Here is an 8,296-nt window from a genome sequence, read left to right on the forward strand (position 1 = left end):
GATCTTTGGTTTCATTCCATACTCAGAATGCCTATTCTTCCTTTAAGGCACAAAACAAAAGCATAAATCATTCAAGACAATCATAAATCACACACTAACATATGTCAATAATTATAAACATGAGAGTTGACATAAACAAACAATTATTTTAGAATTTTCTATTTCATTTTTTCAGAATAAATACATTTTTTTAAATATATTACATGCATTCTGTGAACCTGTGATACACAACATACACACAAAAATCTTTCAAAGATCATTTATCTATTTTTTGTAATGAACACTAATGATGAAAAAATAGTAAGATCATTTTAAATTTTTTCGTACATACCATAGCAATAGTAAAAAAAACACCAACAACTACTTTGTAGATTCAGATATACATTAATTATCACAAAGAGGTGTAAAACATAAGCGAAAATGAGAAGAGAATTAAGAAAGAAAGAAAGAAAAAAAGACAAAAACACATGAGTGGTCAACAATGGTAGATTGTAGAGCCGTCAAAATGGGCTTAGCCCGCCGGGCTTTCCCGTCCCGCCCGCCAAAAGGGCGGGGTGGGCTCGTGTTTTTGAAGCCCGTTTTAAAAACGGGTTTTTTTGCCCGCCCCGCCTAGCCCGCCTCTTTTTTTTTTTTTTTTTTTTAGTTATATATATATATATATATATATATATATATATATATATATATATATATATATATATATATATATATATATATATATGTATAATATAATAATATAAATAATAGTGTCGGTTATTCGGTGACCGCGGTTATTACACCTTCATAACTGATAAATAATCGAATAGTCGAATAATCGAATTTTTTTTTCATATGAATAAGTGTTTTAAGTAGATAGCAATTAAGTTATTAGCATAGTCAAATTAGAGTTTAGATTTTATGGACACATCACACATGATTTTTTTTTTTTAAAAAAAAAAAAAAAAAAAAAAAAAAAACAGGCAGGCTTTGGCGGGGGCCCGTGGGGCGGGGCAGGTTGCCCCTACCTAGGCCCGTATTGCCCCGCCAAAAGGCGGGCTTTGGCGGGCCCCGCCCCGCCAGCCCGCATTGACAGCTCTAGCAGATTGAATGTTGTAGCAGCCCAACTATGGAAGGTTTAGCCAAACAAAGTGCATGTAATGGAGAAGAGTAATATTAAAAAAAAAAATAGTTTGATGTTCCCTATAAACTATTAATTTTTATTTATTTATTTATTACCTCTACGGACAACAATATCACTCAATGCTAAGAAATAAGGACAAAGAAACAAACATCATTATTTCTCCATTTTTTAATAAACGATAATGAAAAAATGCAGTAACATCATTTTCAATTTTTTCATACATACCATAGTAATAGTAAAAACAAACACCAATAACTACTTTGTAGATTCAGATGTACATTGATTATCACAAAGAAGGTGTCAAACACAAACAAAGATGAGAACAATTTTTTTTTTTTTTTTAAAACATGGGTGGTCAACAATGACAGATTCAAAGAGCGGGTTAAACCATGTATCTATAAAATTCACATTCAACACATTTTAGAATTACCAATATGTAAGGAATCAGTGTGCAGAAATCTCCAAATCCAGATGGAACAATTTTACATGCTTAACCCAGATTCAACAACCACATCCATATAAAAAAGCTCAATATCACACAACTAAGAAAATAGAGGAAACGAAATGAGAATGGATTAAAAATTACCAAGAGGAAAGAAAGACACTTACCTCTATCTGAACTGGAGAAACCGAAACCAATTTCCTGACATGCAAGCTAAACACACCAATTTCATAATTTTGAGACTTCTAAAGAAGAAGAAGAGAATACAAACTTATATAATCACTTATTTTATACAAATAAATTTGAAGAAAAAAAAAACAAAAAGTTTTTAGAACTTACAGTTTGGTAGAACTCACAGCAATCAGAAATGATGCAACTGAAAACACTCATCTGCATATACTGGTGCGATAGAGACTTTTGAGGAGGGTAATTAAACAGACCATTGTATAATTCACTCATCTCTGTGCCTACCGTCGGAATGCCTGTAAAATATATGGGAACTCAAACTAATCAGTAGACAATTGGTTGATTTGCTAGACAATGCAATAAGCTAATCCAAAAGCTACTAAAATTCGGAGTTACCCGGGCAAAAATGCTATTACCCAGAGGATAATGTAATTGAGAAGGAAACATCTGACAAATTTGTATTTTCCATACACATTGATAGCAAACCTGTCGAAATCTCTCTTCCCTTTTGCTTATCTCCATCTATACCTGGTTTGTTTAACTAAGGAATGAAGATGATGGAGAAACACAGAGTAGAGAAGAAAGAGAGAGGCACATGGGTAGAGAAGAAAGAGAGAAATGGGTTGATGAAATTGCTCTGAAGAAACCAAGTTAGAGAAGAAAGAAAGAAATTAGTTTTAGTTGATGAAATTGCTTGAAGAAACCAGAAAGCCAGTGTAGGGAAACGTGCACTGCCACTAACTTCTGTCCTAATCTCTCTCTCTCTTTATATGGAAAACTTGTAATTTGTTTGCAATGTAAGGGCAATTGAAAAACATAATCTAAATATTATATCAAAAAATGTAAGCCATACGATTTCTGATCAACGACTGGTAGGGGTTCCCTTTTTGAGGGGTAATTGGGCAACTCCCAAATATTTTTTTTTGGATCAGAGGATGGGGGACACCCAACACATCTAAATGACATTAACAGCTCTTTGTTGAGAGACTCGTTTAGTCGATGAAGCTCCTATCCGGTCGAGGGCAACCATATCCTCAAGCCCCCACGGTGGCGTCTCTAGGATGTGAAGTCCGCCTTGATACAACGACGCCATGGATGCCAGCTTATCAGCAAGTCAGTTCTGTTCTCTGTAAACATGTACATGTTGCACCTCTGTGAACTCCGCTGCTTCTCTAACACACAGGCAGGCAATGTTGTTGGAGTGATTTCGCCAGCCTTCACCCTTCCATAAAGTATCCACCATCGATTTGAGTCGCACTCAAGGATGATTTGTCTGGCTCCATACTCCTTTGTCGTACGTAGGCGCTGCAGAACACCCCACGCATCCGCCGCTTCAATTGAGCATCTTCCAATTTTGTACATGAAACCTCTTCGCCAGTCACCATTGTTATACCGGAGAACACCCCCACAGCTCGCCTGACCGTCTCTCTTGCAGCTACCATCAACGTTTAGCTTCAACCATCCCTTCCCCGGTTTAGCCCAAGCCAGTCTAGCTTCGTCTTCCCGACTACTCCTAGGCAGCGGCCAGCTTCTTCCTTCAAAGGCCCTAGCTGTCTAGCCATCACATCGACGTAACCAGTCCATCTTATGATCGATGGACACGAAAGTATCATTGAAAATCTCCTCATTTCGCCACCTCCAGAGCCACCAAAGTCTGACTCCAAATTGCTCAGGCCACCCTTCCTCGAAGCCTCATTTCATGTCCCCCTGAAGGTTCATCGTAAGCCATTCTGTCCAGACAAGATTTCGCATGGCCTCCACCACCCGCCGATGTAGAGACTGCTCCCAGATTTGCTTCACTGCACCGCATCGTCTGAACAAGTGATTCAAGTCCTCGCGCTGTCTTGCACAGAGATAACAACATTCGTTAGATGTAAGGTATCTCTTGGTACGCTCATAGTTAGTTACAATTTTCTCGTGTTTGACAAGCCATATGAACATGGAAATTCTTGACGGCACCCTTAGAGCCCAAATAAGTCCCCAGACTTTGTCAGCCTCCTTTCCTCTGGATGTATCTGCCAACCCATACGCTGATTTCACCGAAAAATGCCCACGGGGGTCTGGACCCCAACCCCACTCATCCTGAACGCCTTCCTCCGCTAAGCAATAACCGGCCAGCCGTTCCAACTCATCGTTAGGAAGAGACTGCTGTAGCTTCTCCCATTTCCAGCCCCTAGCCTGGTCCTAATATTCATCCACGTTTGCGTAGAGGTCTGGGAGGTTCAAGGTACCACGCATCTTCTCATACAGAGGTTTTGGCGTGAGCTAGGAGTCCATCCAAAAACACGTAGACCTTCCATTACGAACAATGTGCGTGAGACCGCTTTCCAAGACCTCTCTTGCGGCACTGATCCCTTTCCATGCATTTGAAGTATTTCTTCTGCCGGTAGTGTCCAGGTGTGAGCCAGAACTGCGATTATATTTCGTGACTAACGTCCGTGCCCATAAAGCATTAGGTTCCGTCTTAAGTCTCTAACAGAGCTTCGTCATACATGCAATATTCATGGCGTGCATCTTCTTTAAACCCAGGTCTCCACACGCTTTTTCGGTTGTGACTGCGTCCTAGCTCACAAGGCTCATCTTGTTCCCCCTATTTGATCGTTTCGGCCCCAAATGAAGCGTCTTGTCCTCTTTTCTATCTCAGAGCAAACACCTTTTGGGAGCGCTGCCGTTTGTATTGTGTAAATAGGGATAGCGTTGAGGACCGATTTTGCCAAAGTGACTCGCCCAGCTAGCGAAAGAGTCTTGGCTTTCCACCCTTCCAATCTGGCTGATATTCGATCCAAAAGACCCGAATAAGTGTTACATGTTACCCAGCCATGTAGAGAAGGCACACCAATATATCTCCCCAGATCTTTCGTCTCTGCAATGTCCAGCTTAGCGGCTATCGCTTGCGCAAGATCGGGAGGTGTATTTTTCGAAAAATAGACTTGAGACTTGCTCAGGCTAATCTTCTGACCCGACGCTCTACAAAACGAACTCAGTCACTCTTGGACAACTTCCACTTGCTCACATGAAGCCTCGGTAAATAGTACCATGTCGTCTACAAAATAGAGATGAGACAAAATAGGCCCCGCTAGAGCCAACTTAATACCTTTCCAAGCCTTGTTGTTCACCTTTGACACAATTAAATGACTGAGTCGCTCCATGCACAAAACAAAAATAGCCGGGGACATTGCATCACCCTGACGAATTCCCCTCGTTGGTCTGAATTGCTCCATTCGTTCCCCGTTCCAAATGATTGCCAACCTGGACGAAGAAATGCAAGTCATTATAATGTTAGTCCAAATATCATTAAAACCTACCCGTACCAGAGTGTTTCTAATAAAAGCCCAAGATAGCCGGTCGTAGGCCTTCTCAAGGTCCAGCTTAATATCCATGTAGCCTTTTTTCCCTCAAGTTTCTCGCATGGTGTGCATTACTTCTTGGTACACAATCACATTGTCCGAGATCTGTCGCCCCGAGACAAAAGAGCTTTGATACGGCCCTACAACTTGAGGTAGAACACGCTTTAGTCTGTTTGTAATTGTCTTTGTCAGGATTTTATAAATCACGTTACACAAACTGATAGGCCTGAATTGTTTAATCGTCTTAGGGGCCTGAAGTTTTGGAATGAGCGCGACAAGGGTGTCATTAACGCCCTTCGAGAGCCTGCCGGTGCGAATTGCGTTCCTGACCAGATTGAAAACGCTATCCCCAGTAACTTCCCACGTATGTTGGTAGAAGCCTCCTGGAAGGTCATCCGGGCTCGGGGCCTTGAACGGTTTCATGTCGAAAACGGCCGCTTGAACTTCGTCTTTAGACACCTCCCTATTAAACACCCTCCAAACCGTATGGCCAATGTTTGGGAAGGTAGCGCCTATAGTTGGTCCATCTACCACCTCCGTAGACTCGGTGAATAAATTAAAGTAGAACGTCCTGACATGGTCACGTAACTCATTTCCCTCAGGCAGCCACATCCCGGTGTCATCCTTGAGCCCCGATATCTTGGTTCACGATTTCCGCACTGTAGTAGCAGCGTGGTAAAACTTAGTATTCCTGTTCCCCGACTTTATCCATTCTTCTCTAGACCGCTGGAACCACAACAGTTCCTCTTGTTAAAGAGTGTCCTCTAGTTGTGATTGCAACTTCTTCTCAAGTCTGCGCAAGCCACTATGGGAGCTGCGCGCTAGAATCTTTTGGATACCGCCGATTCTGGCCATCAGGCTTCATTTTCGTTTGTAGAAATTTCTGAACACTTCCCTATTCCAAACGGTAAGGCCGTCCGCTACCAGCCGTATATTATCCGCCAGGCTTTTGTCGGAGCTCCATGTCCTTCGGACAATCATTGGCATGTCTTGGTGGGTAATCCATGCAGTCTGAAAATGGCAAAAATTAACATGATTAGAGTGTTGTCCCCCGTGGAGCCGTATCAAAAGCGGGGCATGGTCCGAAGCAACGTGAGGCAAATGATCCACCAAAGCATCAGGGAAGCGAGCACGCCAGTCAAGGTTGCACAAAGCCCGGTTCAACCGGGCCCCTTTAACGTCATCAGTGGACCCATCTTTAACCCAAGTAAGTTTAGGCCCCGAAAACCCCAAATCAATGAAGCCCTCTTTGTGTACCCAGTTGACAAAATCCGAGCTCCGTTGGGCAGAAAACGAAATATAGTTGCTTGTTTCCTCCCTCGTAACAACGGAATTGAAATCCCCAGCCACCATCCAAGGACCTTGCAGGCCTCGTTTCGACTGGGACAGGTCTCTCCAGAGCCGGCGTCTCAAATGATGGGCCGGGCTGCCGTAGACTGGCGCAAACACCCTTGGCGAATGCCCACTTTGATTTACCTATAACAAAATAAACTGGGGATGAGTGAACAAAATTGAGATATGCACCAGATCCTTCCAAAAGACCCAGATGTCCCCACTAAAGCCAACAGCTTCCACGCGGACCCCGTTTGAGAACCCGAGCTTCGAACAGATGTTGTTTGCCTAAACCCCAGAAACTTTAGGTTCAAAAAGTCCCAGAATATTCGACTTATAGACCTGCAGCAAATTTTTAAGGGCACGGTCGACCGCCCGTCCACTCGCCCCTTGGAAATTCCAAAGCAAACAATCCATAAAAACAAAAAAAAAAATAAAGGGAGAAAAGAAAAACAAAACCCCAAAAAGAGACAAGCAGAGAACAAACAAAGACAGAGACAGAACACAAACACTCAGCGACCATTGATGGCCTCGTCGCCTTCTTGAGGCATTGGGATCCCGTCTAGCTCCATTACCACGTCCCCTTCGTTGTCAACGCGTTCTGGCGGGTCAGTGTGGTGTTCTTTCGTAGGTTGCCAGACCGGCGACGGTAGGTCGCTTGCCTCATCCCCAACCAACACTCTTGATGAGTGGATAATTAGGCCGCCTTGCTCACCTCTGACGACTACGTGCTCGTCTTCCTCCGCCGCTCGCCTGGATCCCCCTCCACCACCTCGTCGTACCCGTGTGGTTAAATCCCCCTCCTTTGCTTGCGGTCTGATTGCTGCACTTGGTTCATTCTGGATTTGTTTTTCTACCGCAATCACGTTCGATCTCCTCGTAGCAATACCCTCAGCCGCCCAGTGCGAGTGCCTCCTGACGAGATTACACCGCCATATGCTTTCTCCACCACCTATTCTGCAACACCATTCCCTGCCATTGTTTCCCCCCCATGGTCATCCTCATCGTCCTCCCAAACAGCCAGAGGCGCAAACCTGGTCGCCAGAACCTGCCCATTCTGCCCAGTGGTCGCGGCCTGCCTCCTCTTCTCTGCCACACGGTTAGTTCTCTCCGGTTGCATGCCCCCAGTTCTGCCCTTCCTCCCAGGTGCGATCATCCATTTGCCAAAGGGTTCTGCTCTGACTGTGACTCCGCGCATTTCCCTGGAAACTTGTCCTTCCACCTCTTTGCTTCGTGTGTCATCTCTGGTCTGGCTGATTTAGTACATGCATCAGGCGCATGCCCATAAATGTCGCAGGTAAAGCACACCAAATAAATGCCCTTATAAGCCACCGATCTCACACGACCCTTATATTTGAACTTCGAAATCAAGGGTTTCGATATATCGACTTCTACGCATATCCGTGTGAACATCCCTCGCGACACTAGGCTCGTGGCTTGATCAACGTGGATCGTCCTTCCCACCTTGTTCCCGAGTTTCCTGAGGAAGATTAGACTATAATACTTAGCAGGTAAGCAAGGATTCTTATCCATACTAAGACTTTCTCTGTGACGTCCGAGAAAGGGTCGAAGTCCGGCACCCATGGCTTCACGATTAGGTAGTGGTCCATGACCATCCATGGACCCTCGAACATGGCATGCTCCAAATCTTCTATCGCTCCAAACCGCACGATGAAGTATCCGTTATCAATCGCAATGAGATCCATTTTCCCTTTCGGTTTCCACATGGAGATGAGACGGTGCAACAGGTACGTGTAGCCGATCGATCTGCCCATCACTTTAACGATGATCTCCTTCCTCCATGGCGCCCTGATCTGCTCTATCTCCGCCCTTGACAACCAGATTGTTGGACAGAACGGATCATCGTCC

This window comes from Ipomoea nil, unplaced genomic scaffold (genome assembly GCF_001879475.1).
Source record: "Ipomoea nil cultivar Tokyo-kokei standard unplaced genomic scaffold, Asagao_1.1 scaffold2779, whole genome shotgun sequence".
Classification (NCBI taxonomy): Eukaryota; Viridiplantae; Streptophyta; class Magnoliopsida; order Solanales; family Convolvulaceae; genus Ipomoea; species Ipomoea nil.